General features: G+C 46.7%; 1 long non-coding RNA gene across 1 annotated transcript; it reads left to right on the plus strand.

The window, feature by feature from the left end:
* The first annotated feature begins 802 nt into the window (after nt 1–802).
* Nucleotides 803–13,219, plus strand: LOC126501375 (uncharacterized). The gene is made up of 3 exons (XR_007591660.1): nt 803–1,152; nt 7,875–8,034; nt 9,065–13,219. It is a non-coding gene; the product is annotated as an uncharacterized lncRNA (long non-coding RNA).
* The last annotated feature ends 510 nt before the right edge of the window (nt 13,220–13,729 follow it).

A 13,729-nucleotide genomic window follows, 5' to 3' on the forward strand; every position in this document is an offset into this window, starting at 1 on the left:
CCCCCACCATCCATCCAAAATCTCCGTGACCCTGTTATGTCACCTACTAGTGTGTGAGACCCTGAGAGGTGTGAACCCCAAGCTGGCTGGTCCTTGTCCAGGGCCACTTGCCCTTAGAGTTGCTGTTCAATTCAGGGGCTAAGTTGGACTCATCTGGACCTAGCCCTGACCTCCCAAAGAGGCTTTCTGAGTTCATTTCTATGACCTGACATTTGGGGGGCAGAGTTTACTCAGTGGGTTTCTCTCCCCAGCGACTGGACTACCTACAGCAGGCTCTCACCACCTGCCACCAGCCCATCTCTCCAGAGATACCAACCAGTTTGTCCTGTCTAGAGAGAAGCCACCTGGGTTCCAATGTCAGCCCAACATCCCTGAGCTGGTGTATTTGAACAAGACATCTAATCTTTGAAAGTCTCAGCTTTCCCATCGGTGAAATGGTCCCGGCACATTGGGCTCCTACTGAGTGTGGACTCAGTTCTTGGGAGCGATTCCCTACCCCCAATGCAGAAATCAGGGCTCGGTTGTCTGGGATGCTCCTTCCTGTGGGGAAATCTCACCTCACAAGTCCAAGGTCAACCTCTGTGACTCCGATGATAACGGCCTGGAATTTGTGAACTTTGGAATGATCTTTGTTGGGTCACAGCTTGTCTCCGCCTCTGTGGCCTCACCTAGGATGGGCTGTGTTCCAGAGGCTGCTGGAGCTCACGCTTTGCAAAATAAACAAAAGCCTGGCTGGCTCCCGGGACAGTTTCTGGTGAATCAGTGGGACAGTTTATAAACCCTCTTAAGTAATCAGCGACTGTCTTGGGGTTTTCCCCTCGTTCCAGGATGTGACATGAAAGCCTGCTGCTTCCGATGAGACCGGTCCCAGCGTCACCCCTCGGGTTGCGTCAGTCACCAGCCAGTGGGGAGCGAAGGGCTGAGCTGCTGAGACAGGTGCTTCAGGAGGTGACACAGGCAGCGCAGAGGCTCCTGAAAGCGTGACCGGGGATTTCCACGCAGGGCCAGTTCTTGTTCTTTTGTTGTTACTTGAGTATGGCACTGTCACCCCAGGACAGATGTTCCATGACCCACAGTCATTCCCGGGGATGAGATGCATGCTTCCCGTGGCTGAAGGGCTCACTCCGCGCACAGAAGATACCAGCCGAACGGGTGAGCATTTACCAAGTGCTTACCATACATCCAGCAAGGGTCTCGGTTCTGGTCCCAGGATGGTAGCTTGAGTCAGGGATGGAGAGGACTCCTCTGAGGCAGCTCTACCCTGTCTTAAGGTTTCTGGGCAGACTCAACCCTGCTTTACGATGCTCTTCTGTGATCTGGAATCCATCCTGTGAAGTAGACAGCACAGCCATGGAAGATGCTCACATCAGGCGAGCGCTAAGGAAAAGCCTTTACCCACCAGGGTTGCCAGCTCCCTGCAGAGCCGCAAGGCCTGCAGCTACCTGCTGGCTCATGGTACCCACAAACACGGATCCCACAGCTGCACTCTTCACCCATATTCCTTGTGTGTTTAGACCTATTTATTTATTTGTTTGGTTGGTTGGCTGTGTGTGTTTTCCTGAGACAGGGTCTATCTGTCCTGGACTCTCTCTGTAGACCAGGCTGGCCTCAAACACACAAAGATCTTCCTGCCTCTGCCTCCAGAGAGCTGGGATTAGAGGATTAAGGCCTGTGCCACAACACCCAGCTTTGATTATTTTTTTATTTTTAATTTCATGAATGCATGTGTCTCTGTATGCGATTTTATGCACCTGTGAATACAGTTGCCTCCTGAGGCCAGAAGAAGGGGGTGGGATCTCTTGGAGCTAGGGTTATATAGGCAGTTGTGAACTGCCCAGTGTGGGTGCTGGGAACCAAACTTGGATCCTCCGGAAGGACAGTAATGTTCTTTTTAAGTGTTGCACCATCTCTGCGGCCTCCTTTTTCCTGTTTTAAATCGAGAGCTCACAGTCCACAAAAGCATTCTTTCAGTATGTTATGACTTCCGTGGATGTTATTGCCTTCGTGATGCCAGGCAACCATCACCGCTGCCTAATGTGCAAGGGCTGTCATCAGCCTCCAAAGCACCTCCGTCCACGTTGTCGCCACTCCCCGCTCTTCACCCCAAGTCTCTTCCAGCTGTTTGCCTCGCCCATATTTCTGTAGACATGCTTATTCTGGATATTTCATATCATTTGGGTTCATGTACTAGGTGACCTGCATCTAGCCTCGGCCACTGTCATATTCGTAAGGCACCCCTATGTTGTAGCGAATATCAGTACTCTATTCCTGTTTATTAACAGTGAGTATTCCGCCGTCTGGATATCCCGCAATATCACTTATCAGGTGACAGACGTTAGATTGCTTCCATCTTTTGTCTGTTAGGAATCATGCTGCTGTGGATGTCTGTGAATGTTTTTGTGTGAACACAGGCTGGCCATTCATTTGATAATGTGCCTAAGAATGGAGTTGCCTGGTGTCGGGGTGCACTGTGTTGTTCAAGTCAATTGAAGTCACTCCAAGATGGAATGTTAAGGCCTGTGTGGCATTAGGACGGTCCAGCCTCATCTTACTGGAGGAAAGCATCATGTGCCCCATGACTCTATTATATCCTTTATTATGTATCCTTTGCAATACACAATAATACAAGAGCCTCAGGTGTGCCTGAGGTGTCATGTGACCAAAGTCCTGGGCCAACTACAATGTTCCTTCAGCAAAACAATTCTACAGATAATGGGAAACAATCCCTGTTTTCCACAAGGATTCTTCAAGGTCAAAGTACTTCTGGGAAAAAAAATGGTTATTCTTTCTAATATCTACCCTGATACAGTGGCTCTGCTAAATTCCTACAGCATCCTGGGTCATCTGATGAGTATTTTTCAAGCCTTTTAATTTTTCAGTTTTTGTTTATTTTAAATTTTAAAATTATTTTTTAAAGATTTATTTATTATGTATACAGCATTCTGCCTCCATCTATGCCTGCAGGCAAGAAAAGGGCATCAGATCTCATTACAGATGGTTGTGAGCCACCATGTGGGTGCTGGGAACTGAACTCAGGACCTCTGGAAGAGCAGCCAGTGCTCTTAACCTCTGAGCCATCTCTCCAGCCCCTTAAAATTATTCTTTAAATTTTTATTTTTTTATTTTGATGTTATGGGTGTTTTGCCTACATGTATGTCTGTGCACCACATGTGTACCCAGCTGGAGGCCAAAATGGGGCATTGCATCCTCTGGAAATGGAATTAAAGATTTTTGGTAAACCTCCATGTAGGAATTGAACTGGGTCCTCTGGAAGAGCATCTACATTAACCATGGAGCCATCTCTCCAACCCCACCTTCCTGTCTTAAATTGCTTCCTTTTGTTTTGTTTTGATTTGTTATCACAGTGTGGAGAAAAGTAATGGTGACTTGAGTCGAGAACCAAACATTAAAGTACTTTATTTTGGTTATTTCTTTAATTTTATTTATGTTTTTATGGTGCAAGCTGCTGAGGTGAGAATGTCTCATACCTAACCCAGCAGGCTTCTAATTCTGAGGAGGATGCTGTAGGAGGAAGTGATTTAGTGATTTCATAGTTAGCAGAAACGGAACCACTTAGAATGGAAGAAATCTGAAGCCCTATGGTAAGACAGATCCTGAGCCTGAATGAATGGGTACCTGTCTAGAGTGTCAGCTGTGGGTACTCTAGGCCTCAAAAAAGAAAAAGGAAAGAAAGAAAAAGAAAGGAAGGAAGGAAGGAAGGAAGGAAAGAAAGAAAGAAAGAAAGAAAGAAAGAAAGAAAGAAAGGGAAGAAAGGAAGAAGGAAGGAGGGAGGGAGGGAAGGAGAAGGAGGAAAAGGAAGGTAGAGAAAATTCTCCTGGGCTGAGCCCCACAGAGGGAAGACAGACAGATTGACAGACCCCAGACTTCTTGCTGACATAGTAGCTGTTATGGTCCCCAGTGACTGCAGTGGGCAGCAGGCCACGAGGGGCAGCACATCCCAGGCAGGGGGCAGCACAGTGGGTGAGAGACGTTGGCAGGGCAACCCATAAGAAGCCACAGCCAAGTGGGTAAGAGACAGAGACCTATTGGGCACGCCATGCAGAGAAAGTGGGCATTTATTTAGTGGGTTATGGAGGGTGAAGGAAAAGGGGAGAGGGAGAAGAGAGAAAGAGAAAGGAGGGGAAAGGGGAGAAGTGGGGAGAAGGGAGCGAGGCAGAAGCTGCCTCTTTGGGAGAGAGACAGAAAAGAAGGGGCTTGGGCTGGAAGCAGAAGGAAGATGGCTTGCCTCTGTGGACGTGGACGGGTGGTGGTGGGGCTTCCCTCTTAAAGGGAAAGGACAGACCATTACCATGGCTTCATTGCATTAGGGAAGTGGGAGAGGAGAAGTCCTTGAGATATTCTGTGTTAAGTGCCCAGGCTGCAGATGTACCTAAGGTGTGTGTGTGGGGGGGGGTGTGGCACACACCCCTAGTGGGACCTGTGCCCTGTGTGCTCCTTCTCTAATGGCCAGCCAGACTCACTGAGGAGCGAGGGTCCCTGAAGTGAGGCCCGCTGGATGCCAGAGGATGGGAAAGGGCAACAGAAGTGATGCTCCCTGAGGAGCAGGGGGTGATGAAATTGGCTCTCTGAAGAGGGGGTTATAGGGAGACAAGGACTGAGGGACCATGGAAGAAAGGGACCTTCCAGGGCAGATCTATGTTTTGTGGGAGTAGTAGAGCATCCTAGAAATGTTTCCATTGCATCATTTCCAGCCTGGTGGCCCCGTGGAGTAGAATTCAGTGCTGAGTGACACATTCCAGGCCTCTACACCGGATATGACAAGCCTGAGGGCAGGGTACTGCCCAAGGCTCCTCTTTGCCTCAGGAGAGAAGGCACCAGGCCTTCCTCCAACTCAGGACTCTAGATCCCTTGAGTCACACAAGCCAGAGAGGCTTCACAGCCGGGTGTGGGGTGAAGTGGAGGAGTGAGGTAACAGCTCTCTGAGTTGGCCTTGAAAGTGAGCGCAACTGGTGCTTGCTCCTTGGCCTGCTCAGGTGAATAACAATTGTTTTGCAATTGGGTTGTTCAGGAGGACCGCCAAGGCTCTGAGAGGTAAAAATCCCCCCCCCCCAGGGCGGGGCAGGGTGGAGGTGGGCTGCAGAAGAGACCAGGTGGGACTTTGTCTATTTATATAAAGGAGGTTAAGGACTGGAGAAGCCCAGCCTTGCCCAAGGCCAGACATCAGGAAGAGAATAAAAACAGCCACTTTACATCCGACTGCTAAGATACTGAGACCCTTTTATTGGACAGAAACTGCTTTGACTTGGAGGAGCAGCCATAATTCCCCATGCTCATCCCCGTGTGTGCAAAACCTCCGAGACAAGCCTTGCTGAGCTTCAGCAGACCAGGAAGTGAACCCCCAAGTGCTATCTACTTCCAGAAAGAGACATAGAACTGTTATCTTGGAATATATATTTGAATATTTTGAATATACATACACATATACATACATACATACACACGTTTATATGTTTTTATTTTATTTTTTGAGACAGGGTCTCTGTGTAACAGTCCTAGCTGTCCTGGAACTCAGTCTGTAGACCAGGCTGTCCTCAAACTCACAGAGATCCAGCTGTCTCCCAAGTGCAGGGATTAAAGTCATGTGTCACCACTGCCCAGTCACCTTTGACATTTGGGAGTGTAAATGTGGTATTCCTCCTGAGGATAGTAACACAAGCTGATTGCAGAAATTTAAAGCAACAAAGTCCAGTGATGTTGAGAAATAATTTTTAAAAATAAATAGGATGGTTGATATCGGCTATCCACTTGACACGATCTGGAATTGAGAAGTTTCTGAATCCCAATAAGCCTCTCCGTTGGCGCAGCAATCCAAGTCATACAAAATCAAACCGAATTAGAAAAATCCCAGGACAAAGGTTGAAGAGATGGCTCAGTGGTTAAGAGCACTGGCTGCTCTTCCAGAAGACCTGGGTCCAATTCCCAGCACACAACTGTCTATAACTCCAGTTCCAGGGGACCTGATATGATACCTTCATATCGATACACATAAAGTTAAATACATTATTAAAAAAGAAAATGCCCAGGTGATTTTTTTTCAGTCCTCCAGAGAAGAGACAAAAAAGAAAGACCAAAAACCACATGTCTGTTGGGGGGGGGGGCAGTTTAAATACCTTTTGGGAGTAGTCATGAACATCTCAGGGTCATCATTTGGTGAGCTTTCTGAGAAGTGGCAGGGTTTGGAGAAAGACAGGGAAAGGGGCTTGGAGTGGAGTTTCTGCCAGAATATTCCAGACTCTGGGTATATGGATGCCAGGGGCAGGGGTGGAGTTTCCGCCAGAACAAGAATGACCTAGCTAATAAAGGTCTGGGCATGACTGTTAGGGAGTGTCTAGGCTAAGTTCACTGAGATAGGAAGACCCCACTCTGAAGGCAGGCAGCACCATGCCGGCTCTGACCCAGCCCCTCAGGCTCCATGACTTCATGATGGATTGTATTCCCTGGAACTCTGAGCCTATTGTCCCTTCAGATACTTCTTGAAAGGTGTCCCTCACAGCAGCAAAAAGAAACAAGCAAACACATTTCTCTGTTATCTCTGTGAATTTCCTTTTTGTTTTTGTGTTTTAGAAAAGGTTCCTCTACTAGCCCTGGCTGTCCTAGAACTGTAGACCAGGCTGGTCTTGAATTTGCAGAGATCCGCTAGCCTCTGCCTCAGGAGGGATAGGATTAAAGGTGTGCGTTGCCACTGCCCAGTTAATAATTGTTTTTAACTAAATGTTATTTTATGCTAGAGCGATGACTCCAGAGTTAAGGTCAGTTGGTGCTTGCTATTCTTCCAGAGGACCACAATTCCATTCCCAGCACCCAAGTCAGTTGGCTCGCAATCGCCTGTAATTCAGTAATTCCAGGCCTCTGCAGGCACCTGCATAGACATATACACATAGATACAAAGAAAATCTTGAAGAAAAATAAAATGTTTGGTGTGCATGTACCTCTTTACAAGCTCATAGTCACTGAGCCATTTCTCCAGGCTCACCTACTTTTAAAAAGACTTAATTTATTGAAGCTTTTAAAAGGAATAAACATCACCAGGCGATGGTGGCACACACCTTTAATCCCAGCCCTCAAGAGGCAGAGGCAGGCAGATCTCTATAAATTCAAGGCCAGCCTGGTCTACAAAATTAGTTCCAGGATAGACTTCAAAACTACACAGAGAAACTGTCTTGAAAAAACAAACAAAAAAAAAAAATGTCAGGTGATGGTGGTACTCGCCTTTAATCCCAGCACTCGCCTTTAATCCCAGCACTCGGGAGGCGGAGGCAGGCGGATCTCTGTGAGTTCAAGGCCAACCTGGTCTACAAGAGCTAGTTCCAGGACAGAAAGCTACAGAGAAATCCTGACTCAAAAAAAAAAAAAAAAAAAAAGAAAGAAAGAAAAGAAAAGAAAAGAGAAGAAAAGAAAAAAAGAAAAGAAAGATTACTAACCCCCAATTTGTTACTAAAAATGTTACTATAACACAAATAAAGGAAAAGAAGGGTGACTCAGGCGAGCGCCTGGCCAAGAGCCAGGAGAGCCAGGTGGGACTGGCGCATTTGGTCATCCTGACACAGCAGGCAGCCTCTTCCTGTAAAATGTAGCAAGCGGGAACCAGAGACGTGAGTATACCAGCTTATGCTTATACAGTGCCTAGCCACGTGGAGAATTATTCTATTTTCTCCTCATCACTGATAAGACGGTAATGTAATCTCTCCATGTCCTCTGTGAACATTCTCCAAAACATGTATGGAGAACTATATTTAGATACAGATCTATGTCTCTGCCTACCCCCAGGCCTTGGCACAGCACCCCCAAACCCTGATCGAGAGATAGGGTGCTAGGAGAACCTCTTTGTTCTAATTTGTCGTCTTTGGCCCCAGTTCCTGACTCAGAATTCCTAAGACGTTTGTAATTTCCTGAGAGACGAGGCTGTCTGACGTAGATTCTTCATTCCCTGGGATTCTCTGGACGGCAGGAGCATCTTCAAGTTCCACTCATGTGACTCTTGCTGCTAATGGAAGACCAAGCCATGATTCAAAGGTTAGTCTCCCTTAGTGGGGAGGGGCCGGAGACGGAAGTGATATCCATCATGGTGTCCTCATATCTACACACATATCTACATCACAGAGCCACACTAAGAATCGCTGGTTCTGAGAACTTCTGGATACTAAACACACAGAGATGGCCAGAGGGCAGCACTCCCAGCGAGCTGTGGAAACGCTGTACACCTTCCTAGGTGCCTCACCCTCGGCATCCCTTCCACCTGTGTGTGCCCCATTATCTTCCCTGAGCTCTGTGAGTTGTCCTCACAGGTCAGTCAAACTTGAGGGGGGCTCAGGACCCCTTTATAGAGCTGTTCAGCCCTAAGCACAAGCCATAGCTTGGGTTTTACTATTGGTGTATGGCATGGTAACAATTATGGAGCCCCTCCCTGTTCCTGGGAAGAGCGTCAGGCCACACAGTAGATGAGACACCAGCTAGGGTCGGCTAGAGGATCGCTGGGTCTACAGGGTCAGGGCCAGCCCCACCAGGAGGTATCAGAATCCCACCATGTGTGAGAAGTGAGATATTTTGGGTTCTCTTGTCTTCATAGGTTTCTTGTTATGAGTTGATGTCATTTATGCAGTTTCCTCCCCCCCACACACACACACACACACCGCCCGAGACTGGGTTTTTCTGTGTAACAGTCCTAACCTGTCCCGGAACTAGCTCTTATAGACCAAGCTGGCCTCAAAACTCACAAAGATGTTTCAACACAAGAACCTGCTCGGAGACACGTACCATCCCTGCTTCTGCGCCACCTGCTTCTACCCCCACCCCTACCCATCCCCTCACCTCTACCCCCACCCTCACCTCCCATGTCCACAGAACTCATAGTATTGTTCTGTTGACATCTAAAGAGTCAGGGAAACGGGGAGGCTTGTCTTCATTTATTGGGTTGGGAAAGAGTCCCCATCCCCTATCCCCCGTGTGTCCCCCCATCCACCCACATACACACACACTCCCTGTGTCCTGGAAGGAGCTCACACCTGTCATGTCTAAGTAACCACTTCTGCTGTTTTGTGAATAGATTTCAGTCTCCTCAAGCCAGAGTGGTTTGACTGAAGTGGATCAAGAACACTTGATGGATAACAAGTCCTTCCCCTTGTCTCAATCCAGTGGACACTAAACCATACAGTTCTGGCCATTGTCCCCTGCGGCATCGAGGACCCAAAGGAAATCAGAAACCCGAGGGCCATGGCTGTCGGGATATCTGGAGACTGGCAGCAAAGCTGGAGCCCCTGGGAGGGGCCAGATGAAGCCTCTGCTCCCTCTGACTTCCAACCTAGCAGGAGAGGCAGAGGCTACCCCGTCAGCTGGGGGTGAGTGGGAGCAGGCATTTAAAACAGCTCCCCTCAGAGGCGCTTGGCAGTGCCTGGACAGCTTCTGGAAGAGAGAGAGAACAGCACTCCCCAGCCCAGAGGAGGGACCAGAGCCAGTGTGTGAGAAGAGAAGGATATGCAGAAGGAGGAGCCAGGGAGACAGTGAAGGGGATGGTGTCTCCCTCGCTGTTACTGAGGAAAACTGAGGGGAGATGGTGTGTTCTAGGACCTGTGTTCTAGAACCTGCCGCCTGAATCTGTCAGAGCTCTGTCAGATTGACAGCCTGGCTCAAGAGCTTGAGGGGATGGAGGCAGTCGAGACTCCATCTTGGAAGACAGGACTGGAGACATATCCTTGCTCAGGTCAGAGAGTATCTCATACAGGGATAGATCTCTCCCCCACACACACCAAATATCAATACTAATTTAAATGCCTCTACAGAGGCCACTGTATGCGGGCAGGGCAGCTATGTTAGTCAGATCTCTGTCACTAGAATGAAACGCCCAAGATAATCACCTTCTAAAGAAAAAAGGGTGCATTTTGACTCACAGTTTGGAAGGTTTCACCTTGTAATTGGTTGATTTGGGTCTGTGCCAGGGAAACCCATCATGGAAGGTGGTTCATCTCAAGTCAAGATTGAAGTGAAGGAGAGATGGAGATCCCACAGTACCTTTCGACAGTGTCCTGTGTGGTCTGGAGAATCATAGTTGTGCTTTGGGTTCAAGAGAGTGAATCTAGAAAGCAAGCAAAAGTACAAAAATAAATAGCAAGTAGCCAACAGAGGGAGGCAGCGGGTAGACATCTTTAGTCAGGCAGAGACGCCTGGTGTGGCCTGATGAGAGAGCAAGTGGGGGCAGAATTATCAAATGGGAGGCTTAGGACATCCAGTAGAAGCCACCAGGGCAGCAGCAGTCACAGTGGGGCTCCCCATTAAAAGGCTCCCCACCAATGCTGCCCCTACCACAGTACGTTATACCCCAGGATGAAGGCTGGTGACCCCGGCTGGGAATGGTTCACCTTCTACCTGTCCTCGGGAACACAGTGGTTTTACTCATGCACTGTTTGGCTCTTTTCCATTCTCCCTCTCACAGAACCAGGGAGGACACTGGACAGGACGTGAGTGAGTCTGAGGCCAGGGCATGTCATGCACTTAAGTCTGTTTTCGATAAGCTTAAACAGTTTGCAGCAATTTCCCAAATCAATTCATAGCACAAAGAGCATCGCTGAGGGACCTAAGTGTCCACCTCTTAGGAGTTCCACACACCCCCATAGCACCACTAAATGGCCCAGATCTTAACACAGTGACCTTTAGGGGACATTTAAGACACAAACTACACCAGAAACATAAGAATATGTGGATTGCTGGGTCCTGTCGCAGACTGGCAACTTACAGACTCTGTCAGGACAGCTGGCAATGATGGCGGCACTTGACCCCGATCTGCACTCACTGAAGTGACTCCAGAGTCCAGTGTCACTCCTCAGCATTGTGTCCTGTCAGTTCCAGCCCTGCTGTCCTGAGTTTGTGTTCCTCTCTTTCTATCTGTTCCTCAGTTACTTGCACAGGTGTTGATGAGACCTTAGGTCATTTTGTATCACTAAACAGAATGTGGATATGGCTGCCCAACATGAGGCTAACTGAAACCACAAAAAGGCTGAGAAAGCTTGGGAAAGAGTAAAGCATGCATGTTTTCTTGGTAGCAACAATTTTTCGTGTCTACTCTGCTTGCTAGAGGTAAGCAAGCACTCTCATCTAAGAGAGGCTTCCTGACTCAGCTTCAGCTGCAAAACCCTGCAGCTCATTAAGAGGTCCTGCCACGAAACACTTAAATGGTGTTGACGAAAAGCTGAACGCATGCTTTTCGGTTTTCAGCTGTAGCAGGAAAAAAGCTGTAACGTTTAAAAATGCTGGCTTTCTGGGCTGTCCTGCCAGGGCGAACTCTGACTCTTTTACGCAGGCGGTTCGTGCGGTTTGCAAGCACAGGCTGCTGTAGCTTACTTGCTGGCAGGGACCTTGAAATGCCATAGAGTTGTGGCAGTAAACTTGGCTACAGCCTGTATATCTGCCATGAGGCTGGAAAACTAAGGAATGGACTGGATCTAGCTGGCAAAGCCACGGCTTTAATCCTACCCATATTGCTCAATAAATTAAAGACTCATGTGGTCAGAAAAACAGAGAGAGATACAGTAAAGAGAGCGTCAAAGACAAAGAAAATTTTTAAATGATTTACAGTGTTAAAAATGTATGCAGACTAAAAGTTAAAATTCTTAAAGTAAAAAAAAGTAAGAAAAAGAGAAGTCTTGTGTGGTAGTACACACCTTTAATCCCAACGCTTGGGAGGCAGAGGGAGATTGACCTCTGTGACTTCAATGTGTGGTGGCACACGCCTTTAATCCCAGTGCCCAAAAGGCAGAGACAAACAGATCTCTGTGAGTTCAAGGTGTAGTAGCAAACACCTTTAATCCCAATGCCTGGGAGGCAGAGACAGGCATATCTCTGAGAGTTCAAGGAGAGCCTGGTCTACAGAGTTATTCCAGGTCAAAGAGATACAGAGAATATAAAATAAAAGTAAAAATAAATGAAATAGACTTAAAATAAAGTTGCACAAAGATGGAAAATGCATAGAGAATATTGATACTGTATGCTATTATGCTCTCTTTGAATTGTTTTAAAGCTGAGGAAGGAGCAACAGATGCTAAAAGATATTTGTTTATAAATGCTGCTGAACTAATCCAACGTAGAGATTTTGATGCCTTGACTTTGAAATTTGGATCTAAGGACATGATGCTTTCGAAAGGAGTTTCCTATTTTGTTTTCACAGAGGATGAGACCCTGTTCATTTCTTCTATTCCTATATGGAATGATAGACCACGCCCTCCTGAATGGTTGCTGTGAACTCCTTCAGAAAATTGCTTCGCTCAACTGCCAACTGAGATGAAACTAGCACACAGGTTATACCATGAAAGACCTAATTAACGACGCCCCCATTCAGCAGGAAGCAGTTTGGAGAGAAAAAACTGCACCCATATTCCCAAATATTGTTTATAAATGTTCTTTTACATTTAAAGGGGGAGATGATATAGGTATGAATAACTTACATTGATATGGATTTTGCTTTAGTGATTTAAATTTAAGGTCAATTTTGTAATGTATATAGGTTGTTAATGAATAATCATTAATAATAGTCAAGTTTGTAGTCATGTTAGTTAGATTTTCTAGATATATAGATATATATTTCAGTTAGATTGGCATTCTTCATATCTTTCAAAGACTACGGAATATGCTATTAAATGTTTTTATAACTTAGGACTTTTCATAACAATGAGACACTCTGTTCCTGGCAGCACCAATCTACTTCAAGAGGAAGATGGGCATCGAAGAGGATCCTTATGGAGTTTGATAGCCATTTGTGCAAGAAACTGCTCTTGCCTGGACTATTGCATAAACTGGACACAGAGAACCCGCAGAGAAAGGACTACTGAACTTGCCTAAAGGTGAGATGACCTTTTGGGGTTCCTGATTCATGAAAGAGTCTGCAAGACATTCTTCAGGACAAGCAGATAGTGACTGCCTTTGAAATTTCCTGCTTTGTGGAAATGTCTTCTGAAACTATGGGCCTGTAGGCCGAAGATGGATGCCCCAACGGTACAGAGGAACTTTGGGTGACTGTCCAGGCAGTGAGATGTCTCTGTCATTTCTAGAGATTTGGATTTCTTGTTTGCTTAGGTAATATTGTATCTTTCTGGACTCTTTGATGGAGTTAAGAATAGTTAGCTATAGTTATAGTTTTCCTTAGTTATGATATAGATTATTGTAATTTTTACTTGATAACTGTTTTGTTATATGTAATTTTGCTCCATTAAAGTTAAAGCTTTCTTTTTTTTTTTTTTTTTGTTTAAACAGAAAAAGGGGAAGTGATGTGGGAGTGTCATATCAATCTGTTGATTTCATTGGCTGAGCAATAAAGAAACTGCTTGGCTGGCCCTGATAGATTAAATCATAGGTGGAAGGAGTAAACAGAATAGAATTCTGGGAGGAAGAGGAAGTGAGGTCAGACTCTGCTCTGCTCCCGGAGAGACTCGACAGCTCTGCGCTCTGGAGCAGAGACGCCATGCTCCACTCTCCCAATAGCTCTGCTCTCTGAGGCACACACGATGAAGCTCCGACCCAAGATGGACATAGGTTAGAATCTTCCCAGTAAGCGCACCTTGGGGTGCTTACACGAATTATTAGAAATGGGCTAGTCCAGGTGCGAGAGTTAGCTGAGAAGAGGCTAGATATAATGGGCAAGCAGTGTTTAAAAGAATACAGTTTGTGTGTTGTTATTTCGGGCATAAGCTAGCCAAGCGGCTGGGGTGTTGGGGACGCAGCCCCG

This window comes from Alexandromys fortis, unplaced genomic scaffold, assembly GCF_014885135.2.
Source record: "Alexandromys fortis isolate MF-2015 unplaced genomic scaffold, M_Fortis_MF-2015_v1.1 scaffold_30, whole genome shotgun sequence".
Taxonomy (NCBI): domain Eukaryota; kingdom Metazoa; phylum Chordata; class Mammalia; order Rodentia; family Cricetidae; genus Alexandromys; species Alexandromys fortis.